The 18,408-nt window shown below is 40.4% G+C and overlaps 1 pseudogene across 1 annotated transcript; it reads right to left on the minus strand.

Annotated features, from left to right (window-relative positions):
- Nucleotides 1-3,874: 3,874 nt before the first annotated feature.
- LOC143583196 (cell number regulator 10-like) lies at nt 3,875-5,280 on the minus strand (annotated as a pseudogene). The gene is made up of 4 exons (XR_013144116.1): nt 5,090-5,280; nt 4,909-4,980; nt 4,200-4,402; nt 3,875-4,092 (listed from the first exon to the last, which is right to left on the minus strand). The product of XR_013144116.1 is annotated as a cell number regulator 10-like (transcript).
- Nucleotides 5,281-18,408: the final 13,128 nt, after the last annotated feature.

The following is an 18,408-nucleotide window of genomic DNA, read 5'->3' on the forward strand; positions in this document are numbered from 1 at the left end:
GTCTAATCGTGTACGGATAGCTTTAAAAATTGTAGTTTAAATATAGTTATGTTAAATTAATTTATAGTTTTAGAATAGAATGTAAAGAATAAATATATTTAATTTAATAGATTAAAGTTATAGGAATTCAAAAAGAAAATTCACTTCTCACTAAACCTAAAGAGTAAGACTAAAGAATAGGTTAGGCTAAAAAAATGGGCTTTTGTTTTCATAAAACCAGATAATAAAGGTTCTGGCCTGTGGGCCACAAATAAAAATAAACGAATAAATAAACGAACGTTAACAGAGAGAATTAAAGTGAAGGAGCATAGACTAATAAAAATAAACGAACGTTAACAGAGAGAATTAAAGGATACGATTAGGCCTATAAATGATTCAAATGTTTATTGAACTGTTCGTTAACCATTCAGCAAAAAGTTCATAAATGTTTATTTATTTAATAAACGAACGAACATAAACATATGTTTTGTTCATTTATTATGTTCATGAGGTTCATTTATGTTCTTGCATATTCGTTTACATGTTATTAGAAAAATAATAAAATATTGTTTGTATTTTACAAATTATATCGCCCAAATATGTTTTATGTTTGCTCGTTTGTTTTCCTTATTGTGTTCATTTATGTTTATTTGTATATGCTCATATATGTTCATTTACATTCGTTTGTCTTTGTTCAATAATGCTTGTGAACTGTTTGTTTATATTTTAAACGAACAAATACAAACGAGCACGAACATGTTCATAATTTAAATGAACGAACATGCATGAACACAAATATTCGTCCTATTACGTGCTCGTGTTTGTGTTCGTTCGGTTCGTTTTCCTTCCGTCTGAAGTAACAAAGATTTTTGTAAATGTTTATTAAACAAACGAGTATAATGAATGGTCCTTTCATTTGTCTGACATATAATTTAATCTCTGTTAGGTATTTATTGGACGTTTAATCATATTGACTTGAGTAACAATAATTCACGCGACATAAATTAATACCATTAAACTATTTATATAAATGGTGATTAATTAACAGTTATGGCATTTTACTTTCGGACCCACCAGAACAAGGTAGAAAAAAATTGTAATTGCAATGACACGTACGTCTTAAAATGTTAATAAGGCGAGTTTATTAAACGAAAATACACATGTAAGAACATAGTATATAATATAAGTTATGCTTTTTTTTATTAGTTTTTTGAATTTAATTTTGAGGGGTTTTCTATTAAGATCAAACACTTTCAAAAAAAAAAAAAAGACAAAAAAAATAATAAAAAGATTATAACCCAAAATATAAATCATAAACAAAAAAAGTCAATACACCAAAATGTTTCCTACGTTGTCCTCGTTCCATAAAAAAAACCCACCGAGAATCGAACCGAAACCGAAAAATTGACGAAAATGAAACAAAATGCCAAAACCGGACAACATCAATTGGAATCGAAAAAATCAATCTAAACGAAACTAAAAGAATTCAAACCGAACAAAAACGAAACTGAAAAAATGGACAAAAATAGTCCAGAATTGACCAAAAATAAACAAAAGAAACCAAAACCCAACCCGTCAAGTGTGAAAACTCGTGTTGGTTTGAAACCTGAACTGAACCCGTTCAAATCTGAAACCCGTTTCGTGTCGAAACACGTGTTGTACGAAAACTCATTCCGATCCGAAACCTGCCAGATTTCCTTAGGACACTAACCCACATCAACCCATTTTTTTGAACTTGTCGACTCATTTTGACCCGAAAATAAAAATGATAGAACTTTAAATGACTCCTTTTGACACATTTAGTTAAAACCTTTTACTAAAACCAACCCATTTTATTTTTAAAGCAACTCAAATTGACTCATTTGTAATAGTTTGGATCAAGATTGCCACCCCTACTCGCTGCGATAACCGACATCTCAGATATCGGTCATTGACCGATATCTAATATTTTTCCGCATTAACTGCTTAGCTTCTATACACACCCTATACCTTCATATCATATTGAACTCTCGACCTCAAAGATAAAAAAGAAACACCATACCAGTATGTAGAATGTCCCTTGAGACAACATGAGCCGATTAATAGTAAAGAGATTCTAACGAAGAACAGAAAAACCCTTATAAATACTTTTATATAATGCATGGATAATAATCAAATACGATATGAGAGAGAGAGATTGAAATTTTGTCAACCATATCAATATTAGGCGATATATAGACTCCAATAAACTTGGGCATAAAAACCAGCTTCTGGACCAGACGTTGTGTATCTAACCCCGAGTACGAATCAGGTTTCGGTTTCCAGGTATCTAGAACTGGTTTCACCTCTACCTTGTTACAACCCGAACCCGACCCGGCCGAAACCCAATAAAAACCGGTCAAAAACTCGATCATACTCGCAACCGATTCACACCCTACTCGATTCTTGACTTTGTTGACCAAACCCAGAAGTCCAAAACAGGTTCCTACTGGCTTCGGTTTCATAAAAAAACATGGCTTGTGCACCTTTAACGTCAATACAATTATCGATTTTGAGATTTAGTGCATATAAATTGTTTTGCATAACTAATGGGAAAATGAACTTTGGTACTGGGACCAACTTTTGGGCTCAAATTCGGTCATACATGCCAAGTTCATTCCTTTAAGCTCTCAATTTTTGTACGTCAACATTAAGAATAAAATAAAAAGATTTCCTATATAAAATAAAAAGAAAAAAATTAAAAAAATATTTTAAACATTTAACTTAATAAAATATGAAATTTGAGTTTCTATTCTATGAAATTGCCTATTTGCTAAATTTTCATAAATTTGACGAATGTTACGTGTAAATATTTTACTAGCTTTAGACTCATGTACTACACGTCTAGTATACGCGTATAATTAAATAATATAAAATATTTAATAAATAATCAAAATATATACTAACAATATACTTATCATAAATTGTTAATATAAAGTAATTATACTATACAATTTACTACAATTTTAAAATAAAGAATTATTTGATTAACAGACATTATTTATTGTTGTGTTACTTTGTTAACTCACGGAAACATAACTCATAAACAAAGAAAAAACGCACTTTATAAATTATGTCAATAGAAAAAAATTTGTTTAAATTTCAAAGACAAGGAAACCTAAAAGTTTAATATTTTGAAAATTTTTCTAGTGAAAAACGTTATTTTAGATCATTTAATTATAAATAATGAAAAATATAATTTGTAGGATAGTTAGTAATTGTTTTCTAATACAGGTATTTTATTTTGGTATGTTATTAAATTACGCATGCTAATTTACTAAGTTATAAATTAGAAAAGAAAAACAAAAAAGAAGACTATGTTAAAAGTTACTAAATTTATATTTATATATATAATGAATGAATAATAATAATTAAAAAAAAACCGTGAAGATAAACATGGAATGACAAGTGCCTAAACATGTAGCTTTTTAGTATAGTGTAGATATAGATGCAGATACAGATTTATGATATTCGTTTGGTAAATAAACCCTATGATTAGAGGATTTTTTTATACTTAGTTTCTTTTTTGAATGACAAAATATTTGCTCTATACAAGGATTTGAAATATTGTCTTTTGACCTCTTGTTTCACATCTTAAAGTGAGAATGACTTTATATTTAGTATCGATAGTTGTATACATTATCTTAATCACAAATTTGATATATAGATAACTTTTATTCATGTCATTTATATCATTCTTGCCTCATTAATCAAGTGTAGTTTGCCTATTGTTCATTTGAACTACTCTAGTTCACTTCTGTTCCACTCCATCTCGTTTGGGTATGGTTATTGATCTCGTAGCAAATAGATTTCCGGACATGTTCATAAGTAGGAAATCAATAACAAGTTCTGACGGATACATATCGTCGGGTGCTAAAGGATAATCAACTAAAAAGTTATATCATAACTTACTTAAATTTGAAATTGCACGTGATATAACATAACATACGATATAAAACTAAAACTTAAAATGTGATAAGTAATATAATGTAAAATGAGTTTCAAAATATGCTGTCATTCGAACCAATCACCGAGTCATTCCATTAGGAACTACGGGCACAACCTCCACTCCATCTTTCTTCTCTCCGGCATCTCCTTGACATCAAGTTCCAAAAAAACCATCAAAACCATATAATGTATAATATATAGAAGAAATTAATACACAAGTATATGTACTCATGTGATAATGATATTAAATTTACCAATTACGCTACGTTGTTGAAGTTCACAGTACTCTTGACATAACGCACATCTCTCGCAACAAAAATGAGCCAAACAGTCTCGAAAGCGCTACCACCCAACATATATTGTTTCCTAAGTTTTGAACGATAAGTTAACGAGTATATCCATCCACACCCCGTAGCATATGTCAAAAATGCATAAATCGCCGCACTAGTAACGCATGCTGCAATAAAATACAAAGTCACACTTATTTTTTAGAAGTAAAACCCTTTCTCAAAATGAACTAAAATTTTTAAATACTAATGTATATTGAAGGTAGATCATAAAGTTTGTAACACCTAAAAAAACCAATCTTAAGGTGACAATTTGATCTAACATTTCTAAACTAGTTATCTTTTAATTATGTTTAATTATTATAGGGATATCATCCCTTTTAATGATTATATTTTATTTTGGTGGTTAATTACAAAATACAAACACCTACACAAAGCGGTGACATGATTTTTATAAGCCTATTAGATAATCAAAGCACAAAACTTTTAAATAAGTTGTCAATGAATAATAACTTTAGTACCTTGAATTTTTGGGTACCGGGTACATTTACCTATTTGTGTTCTTGAATTTGGTTTTCGAATGAGTTTTTAAAATCAAAATTTGGGTTTAATTCGATTAGACTAAACACACGTATCGCCTCTAAATTTTGGCTTGACATTGCCAAGTTACACTTACATGTTTTTCCATCGTCAACTGCTTCCGCAATTCGTCCAAAAGTAACACAAGGACACCAACATGTTATGCAACCTTATATAAATAATCATAACAAAAGTACATAAGAAAGTATATTAATAAATAAATTCATACACATTTCTTGTTTTTATTTATTAATGCGCAAGATTAAATAACGACTTACAAAGTGGGACGTTAGAGCAGCAGTTAGAGAGGCCAGACGACCACTGCGCCTGGGTGTCGAATCCAAGATCAACCGGTGCGGGTAGATCATCTTCATAGTTAGATGGTGGATCAGTCAAAAGTTTCTGGTATGCATTGTGGTTTGTGGAAGACATGGTTATATATTAAGAATAATTTATGTAGAAAGTAAGTTTGGTTATAATCTAGTATTGTTTTTGGTGAATAATTTATGTAGAAAGTAAGTTTGGTTATAATCTAGTATTGTTTTTGGTGAATAATTATTGATCAACAAGAATCTATATTTATAGCTAGCTTTGGTTATTTAATAATGTAAGTGTTCATTTACAAGGAAGGCCCTTTACATTTTTGTATACATTTTAATAATGCAAGTGTTTTATAGAGGTAAGGTACCAAAAAGACCCGAATACCCTTAAGTATCACCCGCGGGTCACAGAGGAACCTTTAATAGGCCACCCGCGGGGCATACGGATCACCCGCATATCACGATAGAAGAAGAATCTCCTCATATCACACGCGGAAGCATCCTTGCACCCTCGAAAGTCGTCCGCAGGATAGGACGTCAGTCCGCCCAAACGACCGAGAGGAAGTGTCAGCGGGACAGCTGTCACCAACTAATTACCATCTAGAAGAATATCTACGATTGTTACTTGAGGAATACGTGACCTACTGGCCAATGAATAAAGGACACCTGGCCAGGTTGTTATAACCGTGCACATGGCCAGGGTGCGATCTTTCTTATCATTGAGCGACACGTGTCCAGGTTGTTATACCCATGCACATGGGACGTGTAGCTTAACCTATCATAAAAGGATACGCGTCCAGGTGGTTATTGAAGATCTTCTAGAAGAGGACAGCTGGCTCAATTACCTTCCTACGTCCTTCGGCTATAAATACCTTGTCAAACGGTATGAGGTATTCATTCACTCACTTGCATTCTGACTACACTTAGTCTGTTTACTTCAGTACTTTCTCCGTTTATGAACGTTACTGATTCTCACGCCGGAGGGTGGTTACAGGAAGACCCCCCCTCTTGTCCTTCCTGTAACGAGACTCACGGTGTCTGTTTTGCAGGTTCCGGTCATTGGACTTTGGGAAGTCATACTCATATCCTAGTTGTAATTATCATAATTTATACTGTGGACTCATTGGATCCAGGACCCATACCCGGGGATCGGATCCATGTTTCTTCATTAGCGCCATCCGTGTTGGTGTTAGAACTGCATAATTTTGTCTCCGTTGGTTTTTGGTTCGTTTGATATGAGTAAACTTCCTGAAGGGCCAACGGGAACTCTTGCACCCGATTCACGTGTAATTAACACAGAAGCACCTCCGGGTCTTAGTGTTTTTGCACGTATCACAACTCCGGGTGGCCGTGCTCTTGAGCGTATCACTGCTCCGGGGTCACGAATCACTGAGGTAACACCTGGGGTTTTACCCTAGAAAATGTTACAGCACCAACCGATCCCACTCCCACAAACATGGGACGTGCCTTGGCACCGGAAGGTTCTAATTTGGGTCAAAAACGAATTACAGAAGAGACTCGCCGGAAACGGCCAAAATTGGATCTGGAAAATGATTCAGGCGATTCTGACATCGCGAGATCTCATTAACGTAATTCTAGATCCAGAGGAGCATTAACTCCTGAAGAGTGGCTCCACGTGCAACAACAAAATTTGGTGGCTGAATACGAGCGAAGAAAGCGTAATGAACGAATTCACGCTCGCACTTTGGATTATGAGGAATCTCTAGGGGATCTCCTTCCCCTCCACCAATAGTGAGAGGAAGTCAGATTCATTACAGCCAACAGGCAGAGCCAGAGTTTGGCGAATTACCGAGGCTACGCCCTCGTTCTCGCATAGACATGCGGATACCATCCTATTTGGACGAGTTTGATAGTTACGATTCATCTTTTCACCCGGGAGATTACAGTATGTATACCGGGGATAGTAGGATGAGCTCACAGGCGAGAAGCAGTCATCCGCATGACATAGTCCGCCACACCGAGTACCATAGCAATGCTGAACGAGACTTTACCAAACCATACCGGCCCGCGGCCTTCGCCAAAAAATCAAAGTTCATAGCAAGCATTGCCCCAACGCCTTTTCCTGTTAATGCTAAAATACCTACATCGGTAGGTAAATACAATGGTATGACTGATCCAAGTGATCATCTCCAGAGCTTTGTGGCAGTAGGTGGTGTTAGTGGTTGGACGCTTCCCTATTGGTGTCACATATTCGCGTTGACACTAACAGGGGCGGCAAGAAAGTGGTTTGAAAAGTTACCCGACGGTGAGATTTCTAGTTGGGACGATTTGGTGAAGAAATTTTCTCAACAGTTCAGTCAACAGAAGAAACATACTCGAGACCAATCAGAAATTTTAGATGTCGTTCGTCGCGATAACGAGTTTATAGAAGATTTTATCACCAGGTTCAATGATGAGAGCCTGAACATCGGTGGAATTGGTAAAGACATGCTTCGTGGTGCCTTCCGCAAAAACATAAAATGTGATGATTTAGTCCGCACACTTACTGGCAGAGATGGAATGCCAAAAGAGTGGGACGATCTCATGACTGCAGCAAAGGTGTATGTGAACACTGAGAAAACATTGAGAAGTGGTAACTCAAAGCAAAAATTTAAAGTCGAGTTTCAAACTCCGAGACCAAATAGACAGGCAAAAGGCCCTATCTGGTCAAGACTTCAGCCAAGTATGGAAGCACCAAAACCATTTGATGCACGATCCCTCATAGGCAACAAGAACAAAGCGGGACCCTCGAATCGAGGCCCCAATAATTGGACTCCTCTTTCAAAGACTCCCGCCGAAATTCTCACCACGGAGAATGTGAATTTTAGAAAACCCCAGCCACTGACGAGAAGGTCATTCCTTGACCCGAAAAAGCGTTTGTTCATATCATGATGACATTGGTCATAATACGAATAAATGCAGAACATTAAAAAATGAAATTGAAGCAGCTGTAAAGTCTGGAAAACTTGGACACTTGGTAAAAGGTGGGAAACCTGACAATGGTAAAGCTCCCGCACGGGATATCCAGGGTCCGAGTAAAAAGAAAGTAAGAGATTTAAACGTCCATATGATACAGGGCGGGTACGATACAAGGAAAAAGAGGAAGGAGTCTGATGATGAGGAATGGAAGAATGAGCCAGTGATCTTTCCTCGTATCAAGGGGGGCCCGATTAACAAAAACCCCTTGATCATCACTGCCCAACTCGGACACTACCGTTCCCAATACTTCTTCTTCGACACCGGTAGTACTTCGGACATTATGTATGAACAATGTTTTGAACAACTTGACGAGGAAGATAAGGAAAGATTAAAACCCATCCACGCTCCAGTATCGGGGTTCGGAGGGGAAATAATGCATCCGCGAGGTGTAATCTCATTCCCAGTCACCTTAAGTGACGGAATTCATTCTAGGACCGAAGAGGTCGAATTTTTGGTTCTGCAAGCAACATCAAAGCATGACATTATTCTCGGACGTGAAGCGATTGGTGACTTTAATGCTCATCCGCCCACAGCACACTGTGCAGTAGGAGTTCCAACTTGCACTGACATAGCAATAATTTATGTTAATCGGCACTGCTTTGCAACCAAGAGCTCAAAACCAAGCAAGATTCCAAAACAAACTGTGAAGACTGAACCAGAGAAATGAGTTTTGAACAAAAAATTTCCTGATCAAACTGTAACAATAGCACCTGCTATTTCCGAGATAGTACGGACCTTCTTAAAACAGTTATTATCAAAGAATATTGATATTTTCGCGTGGCAACCCGCGGATATGACTGTTGTCCTGCGAAACATTGTGGAACACAAATTAAGGGTAAATCCGTTGTTTACACCAATTGTTCAAAAACAACGTAAGATGGGTCCGGAACAAACAAAAGCAATGAACGAACAAGTCCAGGATATCTTACAAGCTGGAATCATCCGCCCAATTCGTTACCAAACCTGGGTTGCTAATCCTGTTATTGTCCCCAAAAGCAATGGGTCATGGCGGATGTGTATCGATTTCAAAGATCTAAATAAAGCATGTCCCAAAGATTGTTATCCCTTACCTGAAATAGATCTCAAGGTTGATGCTGTGGCACCATTCAAATTCAAATGCTTCCTGGATGCCTATAAGGGCTACCATCAGATCCGCATGGCAGCGGGCGATGAGGACAAAACAGCATTTCGTACTGATCAAGGCACCTTTTGCTACAAAACGACGCCTTTCGGACTAAAGAATGCGGGAGCCACATATCAACGATTAATGGACATAGCGTTCAAAGATCAAATTGGTCGGAATTTACAGGTGTATATGGATGATCTCGTAATCAAAAGTGTTGAGGAAGACCAGATGTTGAGAGATATTGAAGAGACTTTTGAAACCTTAAAAGGTATTAACATGAAATTGAATCCGGCCAAGTGCTCATTCGGAATGGAGGAAGGAAAGTTTCTTGGAGTGATTGTCACGGATGCGGGCTTCAAAGCTAATCCATATAAGGTTCAAGCTATAGCTCGTATGCCCTCCCCTTCTTCCCTCAAGGAAGTTCAAACACTTAATGGTCGATTAGTCGCTTTGAATCGTTTCTTGGCAAACCATGCAGCCAAATCTCATCCATTTATCTCAACATTAAGAAACTGCCTTAAGAAAGCACATTTTAAATGGACTGCGGAAGCTAAACAAGCTTTTGTGGAGGTTAAAAGATGTTTGATGAAATTACCCACGTTAACAGCACCCCAAGCGGGAGAACCTTTAACGTTATACCTATCGGCTTCAAACATTGCCATCGGGGCTATCCTTTTGACAGATCGAAAGAACATCCAAACACCGATCTACTACGTCAGAAGAATGCTATAAGACCCGGAAACAAGATACTCCATGCTTGAAAAACTTGTTTTAGCACTGGTCTATGCTGCCCGACGCCTTCGTAGATATTTTCAAGGGCACCCCATCAATGTCTTAACTGGATACAAGCTCAAAAATGTTCTCAGTAAACCAGAATTGTCTGGGCGGTTGGCTAAATGGGCCATCGAGCTAGGTGAACACGCAATAGAATACAAACCTAGGCCAGCAATCAAAGAGCAAGTGCTGGTGGACTTCATGACGGAGGTCCCGCATCACAAAGAAAAAGAATGTTTGATCGAGCAACAACCCCAAGTACCTCCGGAATTAGGACAGATTTGGTCCTTATTTACGGATGGAGCTTCAAGCAGTGAGGGATGTGGCGCAGGCCTCAGGTTAGTCAATCCCGAAGGCCATGAATTTACATATGCCATAAAGTTGGACTTCAAAAGTACCAACAACGAGGCAGAATATGAAGCTTTCTTGGCAGGCTTACGGATAGCCAAAAAGCTTGGGGTTAAGCATTTGGAAGCCCGAGTGGATTCTATGTTGATCGCGGGACAGATCAACGGCACATATGAAGCAAAAAATGATATCATGGCTTCATATGTGTCACAGGTGAAAGATCTGATGCTCCAATTCTCTTCTTGCAAAGTCATTCTTATAAAGAGAAGAGAGAACAAATCAGCGGATGCTCTCAGTAAATTGGCTTCAACAAACTTTGAACATTTTGCCAAAGACATTCGCATCGAAATATTAGATCGCCCGTCTGTTCCGTAGCATTAAGTTTTAGTGATCCAAATGGGAGTAGAATCCTGGATGACACCCATAATAGCATACTTGTCATCCGGAGCACTTCCGGAAGAAAAGGCAGTGGCCCGGAAGATAAAGCACAAAGCCTTGAACTATCAGATACTTGACGGTGTTTTGTACCGACATTCCTTCCTCGGACCGTTACTACGATGTGTGGATGCCGAGGACGCGATCTACCTAATCAGAGAAGTTCACGAAGGCATTTGTGGTCTTCACGCTGGACCGCGCATGGTCGTGGCGAAATTAATGGATGAAGAATACTATTGGCCGGGGATGCACTTGGATGCGGGAAATGAAATCAGAAAGTGTGATTCTTGTCAATGGCATGCCCTAACACGCTACGACCAAAGAACGAGTTAGTTTCAGTCACTTCAGCTTGGCCGTTCCAAAAATGGGCTATTGATATCATGGGACCTTTCCCTGAAGCCCCTGGACTGGTCAAATTCTTGATAGTAGCCATTGACTACTTCACAAAGTGGGCGGAGGCTAAACCGGTTGCTTCCATAACAGCAGCATGTGTCAAGAAATTCCTGTGGGAATTCATAATATGCCGGTTTAGTCTTCCTCTGGAACTCGTTAGTGATAATGGGACACAGTTCGCGGACAGTGGGCTACAAAAATGGTTGAAAGAGTTACACATTTCTCAAATCTTCACCTCACTAGCTCACCCGCAAGCGAATGGTCAGGTTGAACGAACCAATCGGACCATCAAAGAAGGAATTAAGGCCAGACTATGAACTAAAAGGACGGGTTGGGTCGAAGAATTGCCCCATGTGTTATGGGCTTTCCGCACTCAAAGGAATTCCAGTAATTCCGAAACCCCCTTTAGTTTAACTTATGGCACAGAGGCCATGATTCCAGCCGAAATCGGGATCTTATCCGCCAGAGTCCTTATGATTGAGGATAACGATCAGGAACTCTGGATGAACCTTAACCTCCTTGAGGAAAGAAGGGAATTGGCATCGATCCGCGAGCATAATTATAAACGCCAGTTGCAAAAATATTACTACTCGCGGATCCAAAGATGTGAATTCGACGCGGGAGACTTCGTCTTCCGCAGTAATGAAGCCTCAGGGCAAGAGCCTCCGGGCAAGTTGGCCCCTACCTGGGAAGGACCTTATAGAATATAGAAAGTTCTATCTAAAGGTGCCTACAAACTAGAAAGGTTGGACGGGACGGAGATCCCTAGAACTTGGAATGGGGCCCAACTGAGAAAATGCTACATTTAGAGGGTTTGACTTTTGGCCTGCGTGCTTAACTAGATGTTAGGAACCTTTGTAATTTCGTTTCTTGTAATTTGGCTTATGCCTTAGCTATGAAAACTTTCATTTCAGTCATTTGAGAATTGTATTATCATATAATCCTTTATTCGTACACAAAGAAAATCCTCTGAAAACACTTATATTATAAAAAATAAACAAAGTGTGCCGGATACAATAATAAACCTTCTTTATTTATACAAAAAGGGATTACAAGAGGTGGAGAAGCCTAATTAAAAAGAAAGAAAAAGATCTATCTATGGCGCGACATTTTCGTGTTCTGTATCCTTGCCTCCCGCATCTCCCACATCTTTTGCATCTTCCTCCTCTTCATCAAGCTCAAGAAGAGTCTTTAACTGCTGAATGCTGTCTTCCTTATCAGCAAGCTCGGTTATCTGATCCGTCAAAGAAAATTTTAACGAATCGAAATCTTTTGATTTCTGCTTAAGGATGGCAACAGTGTCTTGACCAGCTAAGACATACTCTTCCGGACGCTTGGAAGTTGAGCCAAAATGGTAACCTTCTTGGAAACCCAGTTGGCGACCAGCTTGTTTAGAAGCTTTCAAAAGGATAGCAACACAGTTCCCAAGTTCATCACTAGCCCGAACATCGGCGATGACCTGTTGAAACAATCATACATGAGTGACTCTACAACACTTAGATTATTTGTGATAAGAATAAAATATATACCTTGGGGATGGCTTCCGACAGCAGCCATTTTCGATCCGCTTTGGCTTGGACAAGTTCCAACTTATGACCAGCGCATTCCAAGGCCTGCGCACGGTTCTTGGCATTAAGGTCAAGTAGACGCTTGTCCTTAGAAGCTGATTCAGCTTGAAGAGTCTCCATTAACTTGGCTTGTTCATTCAATAATTTGGCTTGTTCGTCCAATTTTTTCTAGAGAACACCCCTCGCTTCCTCAGCAGCGGATCGAGCAACCCTTTCCGCCTCCAGGGCCTGGTTGGCTTCCCTGGCTTCGTTGATAGCCCTAAGGGCTTCTTCTTTGGCATCGGAAGCAGAGGCCGCCAGTTTGTCCCATTCCTCATTCATTGCCAGCCAGTCTCTGGTTATTTCATGGGTAGTGGAAATAGAATTTGCCACATAGTAAGAGTGGGAGTTCAGCAATTCCTGGCGGATACTGAGGCGACGTCTCTCCTTTTCACCATGCGGAAGACTCTCCCGCAGAAATTCATAACATACGTCCACGTCACGGAATGTCGAATCCCGACGTAAGGTCCAATTAGGTTGATGCGGGGTAGGGTCTTCCTCTTCAGGAGTAGGAGAAGTTTGGGAAGCATAAGGGAACGTGCTTACACCCCCTTGATCCCTGAAACGGTAAACATTATAAGAGGGCGACACCTTGGCATGATCAGATGTGTCGACCCCCTTGTCCTTCAAGGGAGAATCATCTGCCACAATGACCGGGTCCTTGGCAGTGTTAGGAGGCGGTGGTGGCGGATGAAGAGGTGAGTCTTTCAAACCAGAAATACCTTCAGAAAGGTTATCCAGGTTCACTAAAAACCATTAATGGAGGGTTAGGAATACTCCAATTCAAATAAGATAACAAAGTAAAGAAAGGTTTTGCATACCTAACGAAGGGTCTTCAGCATCAAGTTGCTCCAAACGCGCTTCCAAGGCGGCAGGATTTGTCTTTTTGGATGTTTTCTTCTTTAAGACAATCTTTATCGGGTCAACCTTACGCTTGCCCACCACCTTAGAAGTGCCCGCATCAACGACCGGACGTGTACCCTCAGCGGTAACATCATCAGTTTCTGGACCCTTAACGTCCGCAGCAGTATCAACGTCATCTTGACCCGCCGCCTGGCTAGCAGCAGCTCGTTGACGGGTAAGACCTGCAGTTGAACCCACAGCTCTATTAACATCAGTTGAACAACCTTCTTCGCAAAGTGATGACTCCTCGCTAGACGAAAAGAGTACAATCACTCCGCTAGAAGTAATAGCAGTCATAGGTCGGGGTTTCAAAATACCCTCACCTTTTTGGATGCAATCTTTAACGTATGCCTCACCTTTGGGATACATCGCTTCAGAAACTTTGGGTTCCGAACAAAACGCCGTGGGAAACACAAAGTTAGAACGAAAAGAGTACAATCACTCCGCTAGAAGTAATAGCAGTCATAGGTCGGGGTTTCAAAATACCCTCACCTTTTTGGATGCAATCTTTAACGTATGCCTCACCTTTGGGATACATCGCTTCAGAAACTTTGGGTTCCGAACAAAACGCCGTGGGAAACACAAAGTTAGAACTGGTGCGTTCAAGAAAGGGTGCATCCCTTTTATCGATAGGACGACGCACCATCATCCCCCCTTCATGATCCAACAACGTGCTAAAGGCGGAACCCTCACCTATATAAACAACAGAACAAGTCAGAAATTGGGCGTTTACAAAAAAAAAAAAAGAAAAGAGAGAGAGAGATATAACACGAAGCTTACTCTTGTTGGTCATTTCGTAGTACGGTTCTAACTTGGGGAATGGCCATAGACGGCTCATCTTGGCGCTTACCATCGCCCCTTCATGAATTGGGCGTAGAGGAGTTGGCGTGGAAATTAGCGTTTTATACCACGCCTGACCCTCATGAGCACTGGCAAGAGCCACAGGCATGAGAGCATCTGACTTACATTTCGTCATCTTGAAATGAATGACGCCCTCTCGGATCCAGAAGAATTTTGGTTTCCAGCCATGTAGACTACGGAGCCACTCCGTACCGATGGTCCTCTTTTCGATGGTTGCAAAACTGTACCATCCATCACGAAAGGTCATCTTATAAAACACGGCAAACATGCCAACAGTCGGTTCAAGGTTGCGAGATTGGCAACAGAACTCGAAATGCCGAACCCTCAACATCCCAAAAGGATGGATCTAGGAGAGATGAATCCCATAAGTCGTCAGGATCGATTCGACAAACTTGGTCACCGGAATCCGGAAGTTCCCTGTTGTAAAGTGGTCTATATATACAGCCATTTTCTTTGGAGGCGGACTCGTAGCAATAGAACCACTAGCAGGACGTTCTGGTTCCCACTCCGTCGTTTATCCATATACGTTAACAACGTCGTTATAATCTTCTTCTTTAAGGCAGACAACGACCTCGCTAATAGTAGGGGTACTTTTCTTTTCTTTCGCCATTTTAACAACAGAGAGATGAAGAAATCTCAGAAAGAGGAAAAATCTCAGAGAAGGTTGAAAAGTCTAGAGTGTTTGGGAGAAATCTGAAAGCGATAAAGATTAAATGGAAATCGCAAGTGTTATATTTATACCCATCGCAATTAATGCGATCCATAAAGTGACAGAGGAGAGAGAAACCGCGGACCGCCAGATGGCTGACAAGTCAGGCGGGAATTTCAAGATAATGCAAACAGGCTGTCACCGGCGTTCTCCACGTCTTGTCAGTTGTCCTCAAAGAGTTTCTCTCTCCGCCACGTCATCATAGTTATCCAAACGTTTAAACATTTCAAAAAGTTGTAAATTTCAAAAATATCTTTTAGAGATATTTTCTTCAAACAGTTGAATGTACACAAAAGTCAAAAAAGCATTTTCTCATTAATTATTCAAAACATAATTACAAAAAGAGAAAAGGAAAATTACAAGCATCAAACATCTAAGCCTATCCTAAGGATTCGAAGTTGATGGGTCTTCCGAACCCTTTAACGAAGTATCTTCCGAAGAATCGTCCTCAGATTCTTCACCAAGATAGATCTTTAAAAGTTATAAGCCATCATCTGTGGAAGCAAACTCCGGGAGCATATTTTGTAACGGGAAGACCAAAGCATCATGCTCTCTAACCCGATTGGCACGATCCTGTTTTACATTTACGCCATGAAGCGGATGATCTCGGAATGTATGATTGCTCTGAGCATAATTCATCCCTTCATGAAAGCCTATAACACGCCCAAGCGAAGAGGAAGTAGCCATCAGATTGGCAAAATTGTCGTTAAGCTCCTTACTTCCCTTGATATGGCGGATGACCTGTGGGGATAGAAATATAAGTTTTCATTATCAACAATATGAAATAGACAACAAATATCAAAGTATAACTTACAGCATCAACTCCCCGAGTAAAGAACCACTGACGGTCCTGCTCCGCACGTTCTGCCCGAGCTTGGAACCATTTTGATTCCGCAGTGGCTTCCTCATGAGCTCGAAGGAGAGTGTCATAGGCAATTTGAATCTCAGCCGCACTCTGGTCCTTAAGATCGACTCGCTCCTTCTGCAATTTTAGCTCAGCTTCAAGATCATGGATCCGGGCACCCTGAAGAGCCATTTGATTTTCCAACGCAGAGTTTGCTTCTTGGGTCCGGATTAAATCGTCCCGGTCCTTTTGAGCCTTTGCCCGATCAGCTTCACGAATGGAATTCTGCCTTTCACAGGCTTCTTTCCATCGACGGGCAGCGTCAGCGTTACGATCTTGCTCACTCTTAAGGGCATTCTCCGCGTTGGCTTGTTTCCACTTAGCAGTTTGGGCAGCAATGCGATGCTCCTCAGCTTCTTTCTTAGCAGCTTCAGTGGCCCGCCGAGCTTCTCCCACTTTACCGCCAAGAGTACGCCACTCACTTAAGACCTCCTGGCTACCGGCCAACGCGTTAGCTAGATGATAAGCTACATTCGTGTGAAGATCATGGCGGGAAAGGTCACGTTGATATGCCATTTCAGTAGGCGGCGTACAGTGTTCAACGAAATCCATACACGTTCTAGGATGAGAGAACCGTGACCCGTTAGTAATGCCCAATGGGGGGCAAACAATTCATGAGTATCACTCAGGCCCGTATCCCCGTAGTAACGAGAACCCGAAGGTTTAAGGCGAGCTGAGGTTGAAAAAAGTTGTTGGGGAGGAGGCTGAGGAGGAGACTCCTCAGTACTGTAACCCTCCTCATTAACAGCAGGATCTTCCTGCTGACCACCAGTACCACCCCCAGCCTGGAAAAGATAGTCAAAGCGAGTATCAGTTTCAGATTGGACGTTAGTTCCCTCCACAGTGGCAGTATCAATCGGAGGGGTTGACACTCTCTCTTCTACGACAACCTCAACCAAAGGTGAGGATGGTTGATCCTCCGTGTTAATATTGCTAGGAGGAGTCGGAGGCCTATCCTCCACATTCTTCTCTGGAGAAGGAGATGGTTGCTGTTCAGTTTGAGGAGTTGGTGTAGGAAACTTCTCAGAGACATCTTCACTAAAGATTAGTGGATCTACAAAAACAAAAGCTATTTTTAGCTACACATCTTATGAAAGTATAATACTTTAAAAGATTAATACATACCCTCCATTGTGTCAATACGATCGGCAAGACTGTACTGTGGCTTCTTAGGACGATGGGTTTTTCGTTTCTTCTTCGAAGGTCCCACCTCATCATCCGCAGTCTTGATGCCCGCTTGTCCTGCTTGAAAAGCCATAAAAGCTCTCTTCTTTTCTAATTCTGCCAACAAATGGGAGATAGAAGAGGGTTCAGGTATATCGTCATCAGATTCCCTCTCTCCTTGGGAGATCGAGAAGTCATAACCATCGCCGTCATCATCACTCGACAATAAAGTGGCGATCGTCCCGTCAGAAGTAATAGCAAAAAGCGGATGAGGGTTTAGAACATACGCATCTGTCTCAAAGGTGGCGTTCGAAACAATAGGTTCAGCCCGCACCTTCTTTGGAAAAAGGAAGCGGGACTTAGTCTTCTCAAGAATAGGCATGTCACCGGCATCCCGGATGCCATGTCGGACACAACCTCTATCCTCAAAAAGGACATTGAACATAGAACCCCGACCTGAGAAGATAAAGAATTTAATTATAGAATACATCGCAAAAGAAAAAAAAGAGTAAGGATAACTTATGTTCATATAAGTCAACAAAAATAGGCTCCATAAATTCTGAGGCCTATAAGCGACTCATGCCTACCCACACTAGGGCTTCTTCTGGCAGTACCCGCATTTGTGTTGGTTCCATCGTTTGGGTACGGAACCAGTCGCGACCTTCGTGAGCAGCTGTAGCAACGTCCGAAAGACGAGAGTTGACCGGACGACGGACCATGGCAACGGGTACCACGTTCTCAGAAATCCAAAAAGATTTACAACGCCAATCGGAAGGCACCTTCTCGACCTCATATCCCATACTTCGGTCAGAAAATCCATGGCAGGAATACCAACCATCGCGGATGGCAAGACGGTAGAAAACTGGGAATCGATCAACATGTGGCACCAGGTCCCGTGCTATACAGACAAATTCATAGTGTCGGATTCGCATCATAGCACGTGGATGTAGTTGGGACAAATGAATCCCATAAGCGGTTAGCAAATTCATAAGGAATTTCGTCAAAGGAAGACGGAAATTCCCACAGGTAAAGTAATCGGCATAGACAGCCATTTTCCCAGGAGGAGATAGACTG

This window comes from Bidens hawaiensis, unplaced genomic scaffold (assembly GCF_021521415.1).
Source record: "Bidens hawaiensis isolate Kalapana, Puna unplaced genomic scaffold, B.hawaiensis_p1.1 tig00032165_1, whole genome shotgun sequence".
In the NCBI taxonomy this organism is placed as follows: domain Eukaryota; kingdom Viridiplantae; phylum Streptophyta; class Magnoliopsida; order Asterales; family Asteraceae; genus Bidens; species Bidens hawaiensis.